The sequence below is a fragment of the Phalangium opilio genome, unplaced genomic scaffold, assembly GCF_054372755.1.
Source record: "Phalangium opilio isolate 3A_F unplaced genomic scaffold, DU_Popi_V2 ptg000017l_1, whole genome shotgun sequence".
Classification (NCBI taxonomy): Eukaryota; Metazoa; Arthropoda; class Arachnida; order Opiliones; family Phalangiidae; genus Phalangium; species Phalangium opilio.
In genome coordinates, this window is record NW_028324151.1 from 11,067,501 (window position 1) to 11,091,385 (window position 23,885).

The window sequence follows — 23,885 nt, forward strand, 5'->3', positions numbered from 1 at the left end:
TTGTAGGATAATTGCAGGCGCGTTTCATATACTTTGTAGGAAAATTGCAGGCGCGTTTCAGATACTTTTTAGGATAATTGCAGGCGCGTTTCAGATACTTTATAGGATAATTGCAGGCGCGTTTCAGATACTTTGTAGGATAATTGCAGGCGCGTTTCAGATACTTTTTAGGATAATTGCAGGCGCGTTTCAGATACTTTTTAGGATAATTGCAGGCGCTTGTCATATACTTTGTAGGATAATTACAGGCGCGTTTCAGATACTTTGTAGGATAATTGCAGGTGATTTTCAGATAATTTTTAGGATAATTGCAGGCGCATTTCAGATACTTTCCAGGATAATTTCAGGAGCGTTTCATATACTTTATAGGAAAATTGCAGGCGTGTTTCATATACTTTGTAGGAAAATTGCAGGCGTGTTTCAGGTACTTTTCAGGATCATTGCAGGCACTTTTCATGTACTTTGTAGGCAAATTGCAGTCGCGTTTCAGATACTTTTCAGGATCATTATTGGCGCGTTTCAGATGCTTTGTAGGATCATTGCAGGTGCTTTTCAGATAATTTATATGATCATTGCAGCCGCATTTCAGATACTTTGTAGGATAATTACAGGCGCGTTTCAGATACTTTGTAGGATAATTGCAGGTACTTTTCAGATATTTTTAGGATAATTGCAGGAGCATTTCATATACTTTGTAGGATAATTGCAGGCGCGTTTCATATACTTTGTAGGAAAATTGCAGGCGCGTTTCAGATACTTTTTAGGATAATTGCAGGCGCGTTTCAGATACTTTATAGGATAATTGCAGGCGCGTTTCAGATACTTTGTAGGATAATTGCAGGCGCGTTTCAGATACTTTTTAGGATAATTGCAGGCGCGTTTCAGATACTTTTTAGGATAATTGCAGGCGCTTGTCATATACTTTGTAGGATAATTACAGGCGCGTTTCAGATACTTTGTAGGATAATTGCAGGTGATTTTCAGATAATTTTTAGGATAATTGCAGGCGCATTTCAGATACTTTCCAGGATAATTTCAGGAGCGTTTCATATACTTTATAGGAAAATTGCAGGCGTGTTTCATATACTTTGTAGGAAAATTGCAGGCGTGTTTCAGGTACTTTTCAGGATCATTGCAGGCACTTTTCATGTACTTTGTAGGCAAATTGCAGTCGCGTTTCAGATACTTTTCAGGATCATTATTGGCGCGTTTCAGATGCTTTGTAGGATCATTGCAGGTGCTTTTCAGATAATTTATATGATCATTGCAGCCGCATTTCAGATACTTTGTAGGATAATTACAGGCGCGTTTCAGATACTTTGTAGGATAATTGCAGGTACTTTTCAGATATTTTTAGGATAATTGCAGGAGCATTTCATATACTTTGTAGGATAATTGCAGGCGCGTTTCATATACTTTGTAGGAAAATTGCAGGCGCGTTTCAGATACTTTTTAGGATAATTGCAGGCGCGTTTCAGATACTTTATAGGATAATTGCAGGCGCGTTTCAGATACTTTGTAGGATAATTGCAGGCGCGTTTCAGATACTTTTTAGGATAATTGCAGGCGCGTTTCAGATACTTTTTAGGATAATTGCAGGCGCTTGTCATATACTTTGTAGGATAATTACAGGCGCGTTTCAGATACTTTGTAGGATAATTGCAGGTGATTTTCAGATAATTTTTAGGATAATTGCAGGCGCATTTCAGATACTTTCCAGGATAATTTCAGGAGCGTTTCATATACTTTGTAGGAAAATTGCAGGCGTGTTTCATATACTTTGTAGGAAAATTGCAGGCGTGTTTCAGGTACTTTTCAGGATCATTGCAGGCGCTTTTCATGTACTTTGTAGGCAAATTGCAGTCGCGTTTCAGATACTTTTCAGGATCATTATTGGCGCGTTTCAGATGCTTTGTAGGATCATTGCAGGTGCTTTTCAGATAATTTATATGATCATTGCAGCCGCATTTCAGATACTTTGTAGGATAATTATAGGCGCGTTTCAGATACTTTGTAGGATAATTGCAGGTACTTTTCAGATATTTTTAGGATAATTCCAGGAGCATTTCATATACTTTGTAGGATAATTGCAGGCGCGTTTCATATACTTTGTAGGAAAATTGCAGGCGCGTTTCAGATACTTTTTAGGATAATTGCAGGCGCGTTTCATATACTTTATAGGATAATTGCAGGCGCGTTTCAGATACTTTGTAGGATAATTGCAGGCGCGTTTCAGATACTTTTTAGGATAATTGCAGGCGCGTTTCAGATACTTTTTAGGATAATTGCAGGCGCTTGTCATATACTTTGTAGGATAATTACAGGCGCGTTTCAGATACTTTGTAGGATAATTGCAGGTGATTTTCAGATAATTTTTAGGATAATTGCAGGCGCATTTCAGATACTTTCCAGGATAATTTCAGGAGCGTTTCATATACTTTGTAGGAAAATTGCAGGCGTGTTTCATATACTTTGTAGGAAAATTGCAGGCGTGTTTCAGGTACTTTTCAGGATCATTGCAGGCGCTTTTCATGTACTTCGTAGGCAAATTGCAGTCGCGTTTCAGATACTTTTCAGGATCATTATTGGCGCGTTTCAGATGCTTTGTAGGATCATTGCAGGTGCTTTTCAGATAATTTATATGATCATTGCAGCCGCATTTCAGATACTTTGTAGGATAATTACAGGCGCGTTTCAGATACTTTGTAGGATAATTGCAGGTACTTTTCAGATATTTTTAGGATAATTCCAGGAGCATTTCATATACTTTGTAGGATAATTGCAGGCGCGTTTCATATACTTTGTAGGAAAATTGCAGGCGCGTTTCAGATACTTTTTAGGATAATTGCAGGCGCGTTTCATATACTTTATAGGATAATTGCAGGCGCGTTTCAGATACTTTGTAGGATAATTGCAGGCGCGTTTCAGATACTTTTTAGGATAATTGCAGGCGCGTTTCAGATACTTTTTAGGATAATTGCAGGCGCTTGTCATATACTTTGTAGGATAATTACAGGCGCGTTTCAGATACTTTGTAGGATAATTGCAGGTGATTTTCAGATAATTTTTAGGATAATTGCAGGCGCATTTCAGATACTTTCCAGGATAATTTCAGGAGCGTTTCATATACTTTATAGGAAAATTGCAGGCGTGTTTCATATACTTTGTAGGAAAATTGCAGGCGTGTTTCAGGTACTTTTCAGGATCATTGCAGGCACTTTTCATGTACTTTGTAGGCAAATTGCAGTCGCGTTTCAGATACTTTTCAGGATCATTATTGGCGCGTTTCAGATGCTTTGTAGGATCATTGCAGGTGCTTTTCAGATAATTTATATGATCATTGCAGCCGCATTTAAGATACTTTGTAGGATAATTACAGGCGCGTTTCAGATACTTTGTAGGATAATTGCAGGTACTTTTCAGATATTTTTAGGATAATTGCAGGAGCATTTCATATACTTTGTAGGATAATTGCAGGCGCGTTTCATATACTTTGTAGGAAAATTGCAGGCGCGTTTCAGATACTTTTTAGGATAATTGCAGGCGCGTTTCAGATACTTTATAGGATAATTGCAGGCGCGTTTCAGATACTTTGTAGGATAATTGCAGGCGCGTTTCAGATACTTTTTAGGATAATTGCAGGCGCGTTTCAGATACTTTTTAGGATAATTGCAGGCGCTTGTCATATACTTTGTAGGATAATTACAGGCGCGTTTCAGATACTTTGTAGGATAATTGCAGGTGATTTTCAGATAATTTTTAGGATAATTGCAGGCGCATTTCAGATACTTTCCAGGATAATTTCAGGAGCGTTTCATATACTTTCCAGGATAATTTCAGGAGCGTTTCATATACTTTATAGGAAAATTGCAGGCGTGTTTCATATACTTTGTAGGAAAATTGCAGGCGTGTTTCAGGTACTTTTCAGGATCATTGCAGGCACTTTTCATGTACTTTGTAGGCAAATTGCAGTCGCGTTTCAGATACTTTTCAGGATCATTATTGGCGCGTTTCAGATGCTTTGTAGGATCATTGCAGGTGCTTTTCAGATAATTTATATGATCATTGCAGCCGCATTTCAGATACTTTGTAGGATAATTACAGGCGCGTTTCAGATACTTTGTAGGATAATTGCAGGTACTTTTCAGATATTTTTAGGATAATTGCAGGAGCATTTCATATACTTTGTAGGATAATTGCAGGCGCGTTTCAGATACTTTGCAGGGTCATTGCTGCTGCGTTTCGGATACTTTGTAGGATAATTGCAGCCGCGTTTCAAATACTTTGCAGGATCATTGCAGCTACGTTTCAGATACTTTTAAGGACCATTACAGGCGCGTTTCAGATACTTAAATTTGTACGATAATTGCAGGTGCCTTTCAGATACTTTTTAGGATAATTGCAGGCGCGTTTCAGATACTTTTTAGGATAATTGCAGGCGCTTGTCATATAATTTGTAGGCAAATTGCAGGCGCTTGTCATATACTTTGTAGGCAAATTGCAGTCGCGTTTCAGATACTTTTCAGGATCATTATTGGCGCGTTTCAAATGCTTTGTAGGATCATTGCAGGTGCTTTTCAGATAATTTTTAGGATCATTGCAGCCGAATTTCAGATACTTTGTAGGATAATTACAGGCGCGTTTCAGATACTTCGTAGGATAATTGCAGGTACTTTTCAGATATTTTTAGGATAATTGCAGGAGCATTTCATATACTTTGTAGGATAATTGCAGGCGCTTTTCATATACTTTGTAGGAAAATTGCAGGCGCTATACTTTTCAGGATCATTGCAGGCGCGTTTCAGATACTTTGTAGGATCATTGCAGCCGCGTTTCAGATACTTCACAGGATCATTGCAGGTGCATTTCAGATACTCTGTAGGATAATTGCAGGCGCGTTTCAGATTCTTTGCAGGATCATTGCAGGCTCTTTTCATATACTTTGTAGGATAATTGCAGGTGCGTTTCAGATACTTTGTAGGATCATGGCAGCCGCGTTTCAGATACTTCGCAGGATCATTGCAGGAGCATTTCAGATACTCTGTAGGATAATTGCAGGTGCGTTTCAGATTCTTTGTAGGATCATTGCAGGTGCGATTTAGATACTTTTTGGAATAATATCAGATGCGTTTCAGATACTTCGAAGGATCATTGCAGGTGCATTTCAGATACTTCGCAGGATCATTGCAGGTGCATTTCAGATACTTTGTAGGATAATTGCAGGTGCATTTCAGATTCTTTGCAGGATCATTGCAGGCGCGTTTCAGATGCTTTGCAGGGTCATTGCGGGTTTTCCTATCAATTATTGTGAATCAGTCGCCTTATATACCCTAAATTTCCAAAAAATTTTAAAGAGGCTTACGCTTGAGTTCAAACGTCAACAATAGCTATGTTTAAAATTATTTTAGGAATAAAGTTCCTTAAAACGATTTAACTAGAATTAAGGTAAATTAATGACGATTAAATTAATAAATATCAATTATATTTTTTTTAATATTTAAAAATAGCCTCTAAATTGCGTCTCGACTTGGAGAGGTTTATTTTGGATTCCCAACTTGTACTCATCCCCTACAAAAATATTAAGCTGTAATTTATCTGAATACACGCTTTTCTGACTTGCTAAAGTAATATCTGAGATGGTCCAACTGTTTAGTTACATGTACAAGTTCTTACCACATCTAGCTAAAAAGGTCTTTTCGTCTATCTAACATACACACTCACAGAACATTATCGAAAAAGTCTTTAAAACTTGTAGCTAAAAACCGATAACAACTGAAGGGAAGGGTCCCGACAGGCTTGTTTTACGTCTATTCGCAACCAGGAAAACTGCTGTAGACTTATATGATAGCGCTAAAGTACTTTGGTTCGCAATTTCCTTCACATTTCGAGCGCCATGGTGATAGTAGATCTTGTCTTAATCGGTGAAGTTGGACTGCAAAACCGAGTGTATTCAATTCTCGAGTCATTCTCGAACTAGCTCTCAGTAAGTCTCTAGCATTACGAAGTATAGGCAGTGTCATACTTATTGAAATATATCTGATAAACTTTTGATAACTGTATATACAATACTGGCCCTTTTATGACCAATAATGTTTCAATTTTCTATCTTTTATGGTGGTTTAAATATTTTTAGGATCGAGACGTGACAGTATTAGATCAAAAGATCTTATTGAGATGAATGAGTAAAGCTTTTTTAAGATGCCTTTTTAGGCCTAACCAATTGTTTATTCAAAGTTTAGGAAAATAAAAGCAGTAATATTAATACCTAACAGAAGCAGATAAAAATTTATGGAGCGCTCGAAGTTGACTTCCCGTACAAAAATTTTAAGCTGTAATTCATCTGCATACGCGCTTTTTTATCGCTACCACGCTGTAACCATTAAGGCTACATTTCTGCAGCTCAAAAAACGGGAAAATTTCACAGCAATTCTAGAACTGCAAATTGACTGCCGTTTCTACATTTTCTGTTTGTTAACTGTTAACTGTCTAGCCTGGCAGAAATATGCAGCGCAATTCTGCAAACGCTATGCAAAAGTAGAAATACCAGCTGTTAGTTTAAAACTGTAATTTGACCGTTTTTATAGATATGTTACAGGTCTGCAAAAGTGATAGAAAAGTAGAAATACAGCTGCTAATTTAAAACTGCAATTTGACCACATTTATAGACATGTTACAGGTCTGCAAAAGTGATGGAAAAGTAGAAATGCAACTGCTAATTTAGAACTGTAATTTGACCATTTTTATAGACATGTTACAGGTCTGCAAAAGTGATAGAAAAGTAGAAATCCAGCTGCTAATTTAAAACTGCAATTCTACCACATTTATAGACATGTTACAGATCTGCAAAAGTGATGGAAAAGTAGAAATGCAGCTGCCAATTTAGAACTGTAATTTGACCATTTTATAGACATGTTACAGATCTGCAAAAGTGATAGAAAAGTAGAAATCCAGCTGCTAATTTAAAACTGCAATTTGACCACATTTATAGGCATGTTACAGGTCTGAAAGAGTGATTGAAAAGTAGAAATCTAGCTGCTAATTTAAAACTGCAATTTGACTACATTTAAAGACATGTTACAGGTCTGCAAAAGTGATGGAACAGTAGAAATACAGCTGCCAATTTAAAACTTTAATTTGACCTAAATTCACCATTTTTATAGACATGTTACAGGTCTGCTAAAGTGATGGAAAAGTAGAAATTCAGCTACCAACTTAAAACTGTAATTTAACCACATTTAGAGAGATATTGCAGGTATTCAAAAGTAGGAAATTCTACTTTTGAATACCTACAATATGTCTATAAATGTGGAATAGTTACAGTTTTAAATAGGCAGCTGGATTTCTACTTTCCCATCACTTTTTCAGACTTGTAACATGTCTATAAATATGGTCAAATTACAGTTTTAAATTGGCAGCTGGATTTCTACTTTTCCATCACTTTTTCAGACTTGTAACATGTCTATAAATATGGTCAAATTACAGTTTTAAATTGGCAGCTGGATTTCTACTTTTCCATCACTTTTTCAGACTTGTAACATGTCTATACATGTAGTCAAATTACAGTTTTAAACTAGCATCTGGTATTTCTACTTTTCTATCACTTTTGCACACCTGTAACATGTCTATAAAAATGGCCAAATTACAGTTTTAAATTGGCAGCTGGATTTCTGCTTTTCCATCACTTTTGTAGACCTGTTACATGTCTATAAATTTGGTCAAATTACAGTTTTAAATTGGCAGCTGGATTTCTGCTTTTCCATCACTTTTGTAGACCTGTTACATGTCTATAAATGTGGTCAAATTGCAGTTTTAAATTGGCAGCTGAATATCTACTTTTCCATAAGTTTTGCAGACCTGTAACATGTCTATAAATGAGGTAAAATTACAGTTTTAAATTGGCATCTGGATTTCTACTTTTCCATCACATTTGCAGGCCTGTAACATGTCTATAAATGTGGTCAAGTTGCAGTTTTAAACTAGCAGCTGGTATTTCTACTTTTTCATCACTTTTGCAAACCTGTAACATGTCAATAAATATAGTCAAATTGCAGTTTTAAATTGGCAGCTGGATTTCTACTTTTCCATCACTTTTGCAGATCTGTAACATGTCTATAACTGTGGTCAAATTACAGTTTTAAACTAGCAGCTGTTATTTCTACTTTTGCATCGCGTTTGCAGAATCGCGCTGCATATTTCTACTTTTGCATCGCGTTTGCAGAATCGCGCTGCATATTTCTGCCAGTACAGACAATTAACAGATAATAAACAGAAAATGTAGAAACGGCAGACAATTTGCAGTTCTGGAATTGTTGTTAAATTTTCGCGTTTTTCGAGCTGCAGAAAATGTAGCCTTAATGTATACCTATTACAGCGTGATAGCGATAAAAAAGCGCGTATGCAGATGAATTACAGCCTAAAATTTTTGTTTGGGTGGTGTTCATGTGGGATGGACAAAAAGACCAGAAGATGGTGGTGTTTAGAAGCCAGTATATAGGGACTGGTGTCCATGTGGGATGGACAAAAAGACCAGAAGATGGTGGTGTTTAGAGGCCAGTACGTAGACTGGTGTCCATGTGGGATGGACAAAAAGTAACCCTAGCCGATCGCCGCGTACACCTTAAACCCAACGACGATAATGGAAATACTAACGCGTTCCGGATATAGCATAAACGTTAGCCAACTGCAAACGCGGTGACAGACACACCGGCACACAGACAGAAACATTCAGTCATTCGGAGAGGTAAAAACGGAGAAAAGGACTTCTACTTTTGAAAGAAATCAGTATATTCCAACTAGTCCACAAATAATTTTTCCAAATATTGTGATAATGCCCATCCCACTAACAGGGAGTAAGATTTCCAAAAATCGTGAGAATGCCGAAACTAGTCCACGAACGAGGAGTAATTTTCAAGAAATTGTGATATAACGACAAACACGTGACTGACAGCTGTTAAGAAAGTTGGTTTTTAAAGTAACTCAAAGTCATAGCATTTGTAACTAGTTTATTCACCAATAAAATAAACAATTTACTTTAAATGTTTTTTCCATTTAGTTTCTTTAGTAAAATAACTCATAGATATATAACCCGCGTCTGCTTTTAGACAACCAAGACTGATTTTTAAAACTAATTTGACATTTTTACCATTTGACTGATTCAAATTGTCATCTACAAACGCCAGATTATTATGACGATATTCGGTGTCGGAAAAATGCCGACTGTGAATTCTTTTCATTACTCGAACAGCCTTCTGGGAAGAGCTGTAATTGGTTCCAGTTAGCTGGTTTCCACTAGCATACTTTAGTTGAGAAAAGAGTAACTCCACGGTACTACCGTTAATTTTAGATGGTGATATGCAATTGTTCGTATATCTCGCGAGGAAATCTTCTGTGAACTGCAGAAACCCAAAATCGGTTAGCCTCAACAAGTCCCACGTTTGAAATGGAACGTTGCGTAAAAGTCCCTTTCTCTGTTAGATTCAACACCGTTTCTTTGGAAGCGCTTAGTTCTTGTAATGTAGAAAGAGTGTAAAGAGTGAATTAAGCTCTTTAATTCGAGGGATGGGCAAATAATCCAACATATATTTTTCGTTCTTTGCAGAAAGGATTTTCGAAACTTAGCTTTATATGGTAGTTTCTGAAGTTTCAAGAATGCAGGGAAGCAATTTACCTGGTCTAACCAAAAGTAAAATAAGGGCCAATTAAATCAAAGCTTGAAGTTGGATCTCTCAGTTACGATTTCTTTGGTCCAAATAGATATCTCTTTTATCAGCTCGTACTTTATTCTCCAGCGTCTCTTTCCAGGCCACTTAAAAAAAAAACAGCGCAATCCATGATAACTCTCTCAGCGTCGTCTTTAAAACCAGCTTTTCATTATAATTGAATGAATTTCGTTTGATTGTTCATTGTTAAAAGTTAAGTCCTATGTTCGAGCTATGATTAGAGTTTTGCAATTCTGTTACTTAAAAACCTATGGCTTCCCTTTATTCTTGCTAATCTGCATTTTACGCTTCTTGGGGTGAGTTTACTAATAGGATATTTGCTATCAACTCTTGTCCTTTTCACCTTAATGGCAGGATCATCTTCACGTTTCTTTTCTTTTTTGTTGAGAGAGAGAGAGAGAGAGAGAGTTTTTTGTTTTTAAAAGGAGATCATTTAATATGTCAGTATGACAATATGATGATGATAATTACAATGTTATAAATTACAATGAGTTACAAATTAACCAATCAAAATAACCAATTTAAATTAAGCAATTAAAACTAAGGGGTTGTCGGTTGTTTAAACAAAAGAAAAGGGGTAAAAATGTTACTACGGGGGAAGGGTACTGGCGGACCGAAAAATCCCACGTGAAATTCCATGGATGTTTAGAAATTCAGGATCGTCACCTCCAGAGCGTAGAGCAGAAACTCTAGCAATGGTAAGGCGACGATGCCTGGAAACAAGGCGGTCAACAATTATTTCAAAGTCTAAGGGGTTCAGGGTATTGTGCGGGATGGTGCTATAGAATTCGTAAAAAACGCGTTTCAGTAAAATAAAAGCAAGGTTACAAAAGTCATGTTTCTTGCCTAAGGGAAGGAACCAGACATCAGCGTCATCGTGAGCGTGATGTCGGACCTCGTGAACCCAAAAGAGGACGCGAGAGGAGACTGTCTCATAAAGCGGGCAAGTAAGATACATGTGATCTAAAGACCCAACACATGGGCAGAACGGGCATGAGGGCGTGACGTAATCAGTATGGACATGGTACATACGCGAAGGGCAAGGTAAACTACCATGCATTAGGCGCCATTGAAGGGAGTTTTCCATTCGAGTGGTAAACTTCGAACGACGTGACGGTTGCCATACACCAAATATGTTAAAACGTGGTAAGCGTGTTACCAAGGGAAGTGCTGCAAACGGTGTAGGGGGGTCAATTTTATGATGAATCATAGATTGGTAGATTGTTTTTGTGACGGTGAAATCTATTAGCGGGACAACATGTCGGCTAAAACGAAGGTCGGGTTTAAGATTAAAAACTGGGTCACTAGAGCCCCCAAAAATGTGTCCATGAACAATGCCGTACTCATTAAACATATGAGGTAATGATAAAACGTAATTGATTCTTTAAGAGTGTCAAACGTTTTAAGAAGAAAACGAGAGGGTCGATCAGATTGAATAACTTCACCAAAGTTCTTCCAACGGAGTGAACGATGGTGAATCAGGTCACCAATCGAGCTTATACCACTAAGGGTAAAACGGGAATGTAGAATTCCGCTTAGCGTTTCACCATCCCTATCCCGAATAAAGCGATTGTCAAAAATCGGAAAAGAGAAAACCGTTTCCCGAAGACATAGGTCGAGGGAAATGGTCAATGGTGAGAGTTGCCACGTAGTTAGACATGTGTTATATACCGGGATGGAGCAGGGTGTTAGAGGTTCCATCATGAAAAGGGTACGTATCGTAGTAAAATTGGGAAAACTAAGTCGAAGTAGTGAGTGCGCAATGTCAATATGAGGGGAATCGTTGGGATTTCCTTCAAGTATATTAGCTGCTTGAGCCAACCGAAAAGCTTTCATTTTAGTGGCTACATCCACCAGACCTAGTCCACCAAAACGTTTGTCAAGAGTAAGGGTTTTAAAGGATACCCAATGAACACCATCCCACATGAACCGGGAAAGGCGACTTTGTGCATCTCGAACAAACTCAGAAGGGGGGTCAAGAACTTTTAAGCGATGCCACAAAACAGAGGAGGCCAGCTGATTAATAATAAGGACCCTGCCATAAACCGAGCATAATTGTCTAAGACGGTACCACCGTCCTAGTGTGCGTTGAAGACGCGTCAAAAGTTCCGGCCAATTTCTATCTTCATAAGAACGTTCATTACCGAGATGAACACCCAGGAATTTTCCACCCTCGGCGCGCCAAGGGATATTAAACGGACAATCTAAGCGAGTGCGCCACGCGCCGCACCACAAACCAAAGGATTTAGCATAGTTAACAGAAGCACCTGAGATTTTACAATAAAGGTCTAGAGCGGAGCGTAATACCTGAAAATCTAAGTCTGACCGGATAAAGATGTTTAAATCATCCGCGTACGATGCGCATTTATACTTCCTGTGGCCTTGGACAGCACTGCCCGAAAGCTTATGCCGAATATGTGCAAGAAGAGGTTCTATTGAGAGGGAGAAAAGGAGACCAGATAATGGGCAACCTTGACGGATCCCACGACTAAAAGAGATTGGTGCTGAGAGCGAGTTATTAACTCTGAGTCTAAAAAAGGCACCTGTATAGATGGCCTTTATCATGGCAATAAAAGAGGGTGGAAAACCAAAGCGTCGTAGCATTTCGAATAGGTAATCATGATCTACCTTATCGAAGGCTTTCTCAAAGTCAATGTTAATTATAGCTAGGGTTTCATTAGATTTATTGGCTAGGTATAGTAGATCTCTGAGGGATGCCAAAGTTTGAAAGATTGATCTGCCAGGTATTGAATAAGTCTGACTTGGCCCTACAACAGAGCTGATGACTTCATTCATACGTAGCGCCAATAATTTAGTGAAGAGAGAGAGGTATAGCGCTTTTGAAGCTATAGGAACATTGTCCTACTTTGGATGGTTTATCAGACGAGTAGAAAACTTGGCAAAAAGTGGATTGAACTCTATGAAATGTTTCCTAAAACATTTTGCCCTTTGGGCCAGATGCTAAATCAGAATTGCATTTAATTCCAGGGAAATTTTTATATTTAAAGCAGGATCTACATATATCATCCCAAAGTATTATCCACGTTTAGTATCTGTTTTACTTCTACTTAACGGAAAGGAATAATAGTAGAACATTTCTTTCTTTCTGTATGAACTAAACCACAAGTAAAATAATCTTACTTCAAGTTCCTATGTAAGATTTTTTGCCGTAGCCTCTGGTTCTGAAAGTTCTGACGTTAAGCTTTTTAAAGTTCCCAACGGAGCTCGCGTGAATTGAGAGATAAAATTTCTAAAATATCGGCCACGACCATTGAGTTATAATATATGTATTTCTAGAGTTTTTGTTGAATTTCCACCTCGCGTACTCGGATTCGTCGAATTTCGTTACTTTATCATTAGTCGTTAGTCGCCTTACGTGGGAAGCTTAAAAGAATTTCCCACGATTTTTGCGGGAAAGCGCCCCGCAAAATCGCTGCAGCTTGAGTTTGAAAATTAGGCTTAGGAAGAAGTAAAGCGCGAAATATGAAAGTTAGGTACTTGAAAAACAGTAAGTGGAGCCTAATAAATAAAATTTCCTATTTAATAAATGGAATATTGATCAATTTCTTATTAAATACGTGTTTTTACTTGGGAATTATATGTTATTAGTTATTAAAGTAACACATAACGTGAAAATGTATTAAATTTTAAAATGGGTCGAAAATGCTCAGTATAAAAGGATGTCAACACTGGTAGAAATCAAAATGTTTTGTGACATAAGTATATACGTTAGAAAATTAATAAATATTGAGATAGTTCAACCCTTTTTGAACTTTAAGATTAAGATTACCTACAAAATATTCGGAATTACCAAAACAATGGTGTCAAACCATTAATGGAACTGAATGGACTTAAAAAAAAAAGACATTTGCCGTTATCATTTTTGTCAAGTTGACTATCACGAAAGCTCAAAAATACATATACTATATCGGTTAATGCAGTACCTTCTCTGTTTTTACTCGAATCTAGCAATTTACTTCCATTATCATAGCGGTTTCTAAACATTTCCTATCTATATTAAGAAATTATAGCAGACGCCATAGTAACAAATATGTGTTTTTAAGTGAAATAGATGGCGCCACCACCTAATGATAAAGTTATCCGTCCGTCCCATAATTTCAAAAACGATGGTCGCGCGAGCGCGAAAACCCGATATCCAAATAGAACTCTAGAAGGATATATGTTCTGTACTCAATGGCTACGACCGAGAACGAGCTTTTGAAGCAGCGCTCCACAGCGGTGGAGAGTGAAGTAAAACAGGCTTGGTTATTTTTTTATCCGAGTAAGTTCAAGCATGGAGGGTTCATCCAAGTGCACGGTGTTTGCGTTTTTTATGGCAACGGTGTATCGTGTGGAGTGCAAACGTTTTTAAAGAAAGCCGACGGAATTATATTTTTCTGGCACGGAAATACTCTGAGTTTGTTTTGATAGCCTTTTATCAATTTCTAAATTAATACATTTACACCCAATTCGTTATTCGTAACTTGCTCCACCATAACGTAAACTCCGATCGTCTTATAAGATATCCGTATCTCTATTGGCTGAGTAACTCACCACAAGCGGACCCAACCTCCAATCCAAAAGTTTCGTACATTTTTTATGGGGGGTGGAATTTTTTTAGTGAGACCCAGCTTTCCGCGGCTGATGTTAGTTGGCGCCGAGAAAAAATGTTAGTAGAGAACAAGTTGGAAAAACCAAAATTTCACCTCTCCGAGTCAAGAGTAGGACTACTATTACAAAAATTATTAACCTAGATATAGAATTATTTCTCATTTTTTGAAGTAAAAATTTACGAATTACTATAGCAGTATCCCAAGCATAGCGAATATACAGTAAAGTAGACGACATTTTAATTCCGATAAAGGTATGTCTTGGACACATGGAAATCAGTCAGTGGAAAAAAAATTCTGTTTAAAAAGCCCCAATTGTTTACGCCTCAACTGTTAACCCTATATTCTCATAGCTACATTCACAACTGGTTTGCAGCATAAACACCATTGTCTCGATTCACCTCAACGATACTCTTGAGTGTTAACGTTCAAACTATCACAAAAACTGGACTTGTGGTTAGACCCAATGAAAGTTAATGCGCACCTTAACAAGAATGTAAACTCCGTAGCTACAACCCGATTAGCCCTTTCACCATATAATTGCCACCATGATGCTTTCTTCTATTAAAAAATCTGATCCTTATTATTTAGACGTGTATTTAACTTTCGGCTCACTCTGAACCGTTAATGTCTCTTCATTTCAGACACGAAAATAAACACCCATAGTTTATTTCACCTAGGGCCTCAATAGTTTACTGAGTCCTTTAGAACAATAGGCCTATTACGGATAATACCCAAAGTCTAAGCTTAAGCGTTCTTCTAATAATCACTAAAGCAAAGGATTGTTCTATATAAGCTGTAGTATAGCTTAAGTAATATATAAACAGCCATTTCAAATAATAAAATTAAAAAATATCCTTGGAATATCAAAATGAAACAGAGCTTTATAGCTATAATACAACTAAAGGCATCGTAATTACGAAAAATATTTCAACATGTTCACTTTATATTATGGAAAAAGGGAATATTAAGCTTTGGTAGGATTTCTTTACACATAAACACAAGGCAAACTGCTAACTCAGCGCAATAGTGAAACAACGGACGGACACACACAGACAATCACAAGTTGGGAAAACCAAAATATTACCTCTCCGAGTCAAGACGACTACTTACAAACTTATTTACACAGATATGGAAATGTTTCTTAAGTTAAAATTTATGAAATATTAAAGCAGTATACAAAGCATAGCAAATATACTGTAAATCAGACGACATTTTACATCCAATAATGATATACTTGTACACATTAAAATCATCCGATGGGGGAAAAACGGGAAATGAAGAGATAAAACTTTGGAGGGATATTACCTTTACGTGTTTGTAAAGGCCCAATTTTCTACTCCTCAACTGTATGCCCTCTATGTTCAAAGCCATATTCACAACAGGGTTGCCATGTAAACACTATCCTCTCGTTTCACCTCAACGATTTTCTTAGTTTTGTCAACATGACTGTTAACGTTACATAGCACCAAAGCTTATTTGTGGCTACACACACTGAAAGAAAATGCGCATCATAAAAAGCATGAAAACACGAAGCTATAATCCGATTACGATCAGACCTTTCACTGGTCTGGGCTGCGTTCAGCAGAGCTCACCAAAAAAGACAGCGGATTTTGGAAATGTTTACCGGTGAGCTCTGTCGTCATAGCTTTTCTCCGGTCATCCGCGTTTTATAAATGACGCTAGCGCAAAAAAGCGTGCAAGGTACCAAGGCTTAACAAAAATTGTATGATAAAATATTTATAGAGATAAATAACAACTTTTATAATTAAAATTAGAAACTAACATGTCTCTTAAAATTCTCGCGTGATCAACTGATTTCACGCTAATTAAATAGCTATAGTCCCATCAGAATCATCAAGCTATTTGTATTAATTCCTCCATGGTTTTTTCGCCAAGCTGAGAACTACGCGTTTTACGTCACGTTATCCAAAAAGCTGACTATTTTCTTTGACGACCGCGCTAGCTCAGCGCTGAGCACCATGACGTCTAAATTCATAAATACAATCCCGTTATGTAGGACACTGTTCACAGCGATGGGCTCTGCTGAACGCGGCCCAGTTTTCCACCATGATTATAAAATTTAAGCCTAATTATTTAAAAGTGTATTTAACTTTCGGCTCACTCCGAACCGTTAATGTCTCTGCATTTCAGAAACGAAAACCAAGCGTTTACTTTTTGGTTCACTAGGCCTATTCACAAATAAAAGTTCATTTGACCAACATAGTAGCGTTGCGCTTGTATTCACTTTAGAAAGGATTATGCTATAAACAGATCTAGTATAGCTTAAGTAATATATAAACATCCATTTTAAATAATAATATTTAAAACAATCTTTGGAATATCAAAATGAAATAGAGCTTTAAAGCTACAAAAGTACTAAATGCATCATAATTACGAAAAATATTTCCACATATTCACTTTATATTAAGGATAAAGGGAATATTATGGTTCTGTAGGATTTCTTTACACATCAAAACAAAACGAACTTCTAACGCAGCGCACTACTGTAACAACGGACGGACACACACAGACAAAAACATAGGCTGCTTTTTAACTCTTTCCGTATTAATTTTGAATTGAGAAACAAGATTATCTTAAATATTAAAATAAATATAATTAATATTTAACATTTTCTTCGTTAGTTATTCGCCTTATTGAACGTTACATCGTTTTAAAAAAGAACAATTAAACATTCTTGAGAGACTTGACTAATATTGGCGTTTGAAATGAAGCATACGCCGGTTGCTTCGCCTTACTAAAATAGGTAGTATATAACGGTGTCGAACTACAGTTAAAAGCAAGAACAACCGCAATTGCGAAAACCTTTGGTGGACACCCCACCTTAGGGAGGCTAGACGTTTCTCGTAACCCTAGCTATTCGCCGCGTATGTCTTAACCTTAAGGATGATGTTGGAGTAGAAGCCAGGTGTGCAGACTGGTGTCCATGTGGGATGGACAAAAACAAAGACCAAAGGATGGTGGTGTAGAAGCCAGGTGTACAGACTGGTGTCCATGTGGGATGGACAAAAACAAAGACCAGAAGATGGTGGTGTTAGAAGCCAGTGTGTACAAACTGGTGTCCATGTGGGATGGACAATGACCAGAAGATGGTGGTGTTAGAAGCCAGTAAGTACAGACTGGTGTCCATGTGGGATGGACAAAAACAAAGACCAGAAGATGGTGGTGTTAGAAGCCAGTGTGTACAAACTGGTGTCCATGTGGGATGGACAATGACCAGAAGATGGTGGTGTTAGAAGCCAGTAAGTACAGACTGGTGTCCATGTGCGATGGACAAAAACAAAGACCAGAAGATGGTGGTGTAAGAAGCCAATGAATACAGATTGGTGTGCATGTGGAATGGACAATTGACTTGTCAGATGAAGTAATAGTGGCCAGTTGAATTGTGGATAGCCTGAACTTTTGAATTTTCCGGAAACTGTGAATGCGGTCCGGAAATAGCGAACACATTTGCTTCGATTCGGAAACTGCGAACGCGCTCCCCTGGGATGTAAGTCAATAACAAGTTGGGAAAACCAAAATATTACCTCTCCGAGTCAAGACGACTACTTACAAACTTATTTACCCAGATATGGAAATGTTTCTTAAGTTAAAATTTATGAAATATTAAAGCAGTATACAAAGCATAGCAAATATACTGTAAATCAGACGACATTTTACATCCAATAATGATATACTTGTACACATTAAAATCATCCGATGGGGTAAAAACGGGAAATGAAGAGATAAAACTTTGGAGGGATATTACCTTTACGTGTTTGTAAAGGCCCGATTTTCTACTCCTCAACTGTATGCCCTCTATGTTCAAAGCCATATTCACAACAGGGTTGCCATGTAAACACTATCCTCTCGTTTCATCTCAACGATTTTCTTAGTTTGTCAACATGACTGTTAACGTTACATAACACCAAAGCTTATTTGTGGCTACACACACTGAAAGTAAATGCGTACCATAAAAAGCATGAAAACACGAAGCTATTATCCGATTACGATCAGACCTTTCACTGGTCTGGGCTGCGTTCAGCAGAGCTCACCAAAAAAGACAGCGGATTTTGGAAATGTTTACCGGTGAGGTCTGTCGTCATAGCTTTTCTCCGGTCATCGGCGTTTTATAAATGACGCTAGCGCAATAAAGCGTGCAAGGTACCAAGGCTTAACAAAAATTATATGATAACATTTTTATAGAGATAGCTAACAACTTTTATAATTAAACTAACATATCTCTTAAAATTCTCGCGTGATCAACTGGTTTCACGCCAATTAAATAGCTATAGTCCCATAGAGCTATTTGTATTAACTCCTCCATGGTCTTTTCGCCAAGCTGAGAACTACGCGTTTTACGTCACGTTATCCAAAAAGCCGACTATTTTCTTTGAAGACCGCGCTAGCTCAGCGCTATGCGCCGTGACGTCAAAATTCAAAAACAAAATCCCGTTATGTAGGACACTGCTAACAGCGCTGAGCTCTGCTGAACGCGGCCCAGATTTCCACCATGACCATAAAATCTAAGCCTAATTATTTATAAGTGTATTTAATTTTCGGCTCACTCTGAACCGTTAATGTCTCTGCATTACAGAAACGAAAACCAAACTCAAGCGTTTACTTTTTGGTTCACTAGGCCTATTGACTAATAAAAGTTCATTTGACCAACATAGTAACGTTATGCTTGTATTCACTTTAGAAAGGATTATGCTATAAACAGATGTAGTATAGCTTAAGTAATATATAAACATCCATTTTAAATAATAATATTAAAAAAAATCTTTGGAATATCAAAATGAAATAGAGCTTTAAAGCTACAAAAGTACTAAATGCATCATAATTACGAAAAATATTTCCACATTTTCACTTTATATTAAGGATAAAGGGAATATTATGGTTCAGTAGGATTTCTATACACATCAAAACAAAACGAACTTCTAACGCAGCGCACTACTGTAACAACGGACGGACACACACAGACAAAAACATAGACTGCTTTTTAACTCTTTCCGTATTAATTTTGAATTGAGAAACAAGATTATCTTAAATATTAAAATAAATATAATTAATATTTAATATTTTCTTCGTTAGTTATTCGCCTTATTGAACCTTACATCGTTTTAAAAAAGAACAATTAAACATTCTTGAGAGACTTGACTAATATTGGCGTTTGAAATGAAGCATACGCCGGTTGCTTCGCCTTAATCAAATAGGTAGTATATAAGGGTGTCGAACTACAGCTAAAAGCAAGAACAACCGCAATTGCGAAAACCTATCGTGGACAACCCACCCTAGGGAGGCTAGACGTTTCTCGTAACCCTAGCTGATCGCCGCGAATGTCTTAAACTCAACGAGGACGATGGAGTAGAAGCCAGGTGTGCAGACTGGTGTCCATGTGGGATGGACAAAAACCAAGACCAGAAGATGGTGGTGTAGAAGCCAGGTGTACAGACTGGTGTCCAAGTGGGATGGACGAAGACCAGAAGATGGTGGTGATTAGAAGCCAGTATGTACAGACTGGTGTCCAAGTGGAATGGACGAAGACCAGAAGATGGTGGTGATTAGAAGCTAGTATGTACAGACTGGTGTCCAAGTGGAATGGACGAGGACCAGAAGATAATGGTGATTAGAAGCCCGTATGTACAGTTTGGTGTCCGTGTGGAATGGACAAACACCAGAAGATGGTGGTGTGAGAACTCAAGTAGAGGAGCTATTTCCGTGACTGTGAATGCAGTTCGGAAATGGCGAACACGTTTGCTCCGATTTGGAAATTGCGAACGCGGTCACGTGGGTGTAACAACAGACACACAAACACACACACAAACAAACAAACAAACAAACAAACAAACAGACACACACGATCGTTACAGAACCTCTCCGTGACATACGTCACTCGGAGAGGTAACAACAGACAGACAGACACACACACACACACACACACAGACACACAGACATGCCTGTCGATTTTAGAACCTCTCCGTGACATACGTCACTCGGAGAGGTAACAAATACTGCTTTTAACCCTTTTCGTATTAATTTTGATTTGAGAAACAAGATTATCTTAAATACTAAAATAAATATAATTAATATTAAACATTTTCTTCGTTAGTTATTCGCCTTATTGAGCGTTACATCATTTTAAAGAAGAATAATTAATCATTCTCGACAGACTTGACTAATATTGACGTTTGAAATGAAGCATACGCCTATTGCTTCGCCTTACTCAAATAGGTAGTATATAAAGGTTTCGAATCGCAGCTTTAGGTAAGAACAGCGCAATTGCGTGAACCTTTGGTGGAAGCCCCGCCATTGGGAGGCTAGACGTTTATCGTAACCATAGCCGATCGCCGCGTATGTCTTAACCTTAACGATGGTGATGGAGATAGAAGCCAGTATGTACAGACTGGTGTCCATGTGGGATGGACAAAAAGACCAGAAGATGGTGGTGTTTAGAAGCTAGTATATAGAGACTGGTGTCCATGTGGGATGGACAAAAAGACCAGAAGATGGTGGTGTTTAGAGGCCAGTACGTAGACTGGTGTCCATGTGGGATGGACAAAAGGTCCAGGTGATGGTGGTGTTTAGAAGCCAGTATGTACAGACTGGTGTTCATGTGGGATGGACACAAAGACCCGGTGATGGTGTTGTTTAGAAGCCAGTAAGTACAGATTGGTGTCCGTGTGGGATGGACAAAAGACCGGATGGTAGGGGTGTTGGACAGACTATGGAGTAATAGCATGAATTTATTTATTAACATGAATATACATGTGTATCATTAGCCTTTCTATCATGTTATTCAGGGATGGGAGGGACCTTTCTATTACATACGCGTTTAACGTCATCGCGGTAGCCAATCAAAATCGAGACACCTGGAAGTTCGAACAGCAGACGACCAGTTTAACAAAATTGTATGAGGGATACAATTTTCGGTTAGGTTTATCAAACTGCGTCAACTGAATATTAAAAATGATCGCCGATACGTGAATAAATATATCAACACGATATCCGAAAGTGATATTGATCTTTTAAAGGAAATTATAAAAAGTGCCTGCAATGTTTTTCCTGAAACTAAAAACTATTGGTAAAGTGTTAAGCCTTGGCCATTAAGAAAATTAATGTAACGTAACGGTTGAAAATAAACTACTGACATTTGAAGTCGTGAGAATTGATGATGCTGGTTTTTTTGCTGTTGGAGGTAAATTAATGCGGTAGTTGATCAATTTACAAGCATAATTAACCTTTCGCATGACAAGAGCATTAGCTTTTAAAACAAACCGGCGGAAATTCTCTGACGTCAGGCAAACTAAGCCCCTCCCATCCCCGAATATGTAGTTTAACTAGTCAATGCAGATATATATTCATGTTAATAAATAAATTCATGGTAATAGGCATTGTAAGTGGAATCCAAATTTCCAGTCCGGAATTTGGGAAAACGTTTGCTCCGATTTGAAAACTGCGAACGCGGTCCCCTGGGGTGTAAGTCAATAACAACAGACTGACACACACACAGACAGACAGACACGTCGAAATTAGAGCCTCTCCGTGACATACGTCACTCGGAGAGGTAAAAACTTTGGGTGTTCAACTACCATTTACTTTACAGTAAATACATTCGGCCTAGCCTTGGGATATCAAGTTTTAGGAACACTCGAGATGAGACGTTCATTAGAGAGAACCTGACGCACAGTACCCTCATTCGTTAGCTGGAAAGCTATGTCCTTTTAGATCATCTCCTTTTGGTAAAAGTAATAAAATGCAGTTGACTTTTATTTTATTTATTTTTTTTTAAGTTAATCTTAGTAAAATTCGTTTGAGACTTTGCGCAAAGTATAACAATGGTCAGAAGTGACTTCCAGGGCGCCAACTCTTGCAGAGAAATTTTTAATAGGAAAAATAGGATTCGCCAGGCGAAACTATAGGATTTTATAGGACCAGATTCATGAAATTATAGGATAATATAGGACTCTTAAATGACTAGTATATAACCAGAACCGACCATTTTTAATGAAATACTGCTTAATTTTTCAATTAAAATAGTATACAATGCCTTTGCACTGCTAAAAAAAATATCACCAACTATATCACATACAGGGCTCCCACCAAAACCTCAAAAATAAATAGGGGAAAAAAGGGACTTTTCACGATAAAAATAGGGTAAAATAAGGACCTAAATTTTAAAAGTAGGAACCAAAAAGGGACCACTGGTAAAACAAAATGATATCTATTCTGTGAAAATATCACAAACAGACAGTTAGGAACCTATTACTCTTTTCAATTTTTTCGACAAAATAGGATATTATTTCTGACTTTCTTTTGTTTATATTCTAATTCTAAGGGAGCGGTAGGTAAGACTTGATACTGGCTCAAATGTATAAGGAAGGTTTTCTGATTAAAAGTAACTATTTTCGTATCATGTTTACTGTTTTTTAAAAAATCCACTGAACTAGAATTTGGGCCTTTACGGGGTTCGTAATTTTTGGAATGAAATTCCCTGACTTTTCCAGGTTTTCGCTGACTAAGTTCCACAATTTTCCCTGACCATTTGCAATAACGTACAAGGCGAACATATATGAAAACCAGTCTAAATTCAGTCGAATAATTTTTTCACGAGTTGTTATTGTTATAAAAATTAGCCAATTAATTTGTTTAAATTTAACATTAAGTAAATCATAAATAACCGGAGCGAGCGAAGCGAGCTCCGCAAATTTGGGGCTCTGCTAAAATCTCAGACAAGACATTTTCTGAGGTTTTTCTTAAGGGATTATAATTAATTACTTCAAAATTCTCAAAATATAGGACTTTATAGGACAATTTGTGAAAATATAGGATAAAATAGGACACTTTCCAAAATATAGGATTTTATAGGAATTATAGGACCAGTTGGCGCCCTGGACTTCGGTGAGGAATTATATTCCGAAGAGGATATTCATGAGAAATTAGTTTGTTAAATTTAAAGGGAAGAAGACTTATATAGTCTGGGAATTGTTTGAAGTAGTGGTCGATGATCAAAATTACACTTAATGTCTATTATGACAGCGATCACTTAACAGAAAGTGTGGAAATACTAGAAAACCAATTCCCAATTACTCGATAAATATTCGAATCAAATTTTCCAACTATTCGATAGTCGATTCGAGTACTCGAGACTCGGCTCGATACTCGATAAGGGAAAATTTCAATTTTCGAGACTCGACTTGAAACCAAAAATTCAAGGCTCGCACAGCCCTACTTGGAATTGCAACGTCTTTAACCCTGGGCTTTTTATTTTGGTTGTGGAGGAATTTAACCGAGGTCTGGCTGCTAGTCTGTTTGGTTTCAACATTCTTTAATTTTACAGTTTGTAGCCCCTTGTCTCTTGCAATTTTCACAATTTCCCGGTTACACTAAGTAGCTACAGAAATGAGTTTCTTTGAAGAAGACTTCATGTTGATCCGTTATGAAATTATAGCGTATTTGTTTTGCAGACGATTCGTACGCTAAATGTTTCGATATGTCACGAATCACGATTGGCTAAAATAATTTTTGACGCGCCCTTATATCCCGGTATGCCCTT